The following is a 529-nucleotide window of genomic DNA, read 5'->3' on the forward strand; positions in this document are numbered from 1 at the left end:
CGCGCTGGGCGGTCACCTGACCTGCCACGTGACCCAGCCACCCTTCCGGGCGCCCCCTCCCTGTCAATTTCAGGCTTGAAACTGGAGCCTCGGGGTTGAAGGGGAAGGCGCAGCCAGGTTGGCGCTGGCCTTCCTAGGCCCGGAACTTGAAGGGATCACCGTTGCAATCTCACGTTCTAAGCGTGACTTGTCCCTTTCCGCAAAAGTGAGGCGGCACAGGACCTCAGGAGCAAATGCCAACAGCCTGTCCCCAGACGCTGGAACGCGGCCAGCAGTGTCAAAAGCACTGGGACAGAAAACGAGCAACACAAGGAATAATACCTACAGCGGCGAAGGTAGAAAGCATCTTAGCAATCACCTACTCCGTTTTAATAGATTTAAAAAAATAAATAAAATGAAGACCTGATGGTTAAAGATTAAGCGATTGACACCACGGTTCACGTAATAGAGGCAAAACAGTGAAATGGACACTTGTTTAAGTTTTTGATTCTACATTTTGAAATAGTCTGAGATCTGCTTAAAGGTGGTG

Source organism: Lynx rufus, unplaced genomic scaffold (assembly GCF_022079265.1).
Source record: "Lynx rufus isolate CCGP_SWC_20201006 ecotype Redwood Valley unplaced genomic scaffold, mLynRuf1.p SCAF_2, whole genome shotgun sequence".
NCBI classification, from domain to species: Eukaryota; Metazoa; Chordata; class Mammalia; order Carnivora; family Felidae; genus Lynx; species Lynx rufus.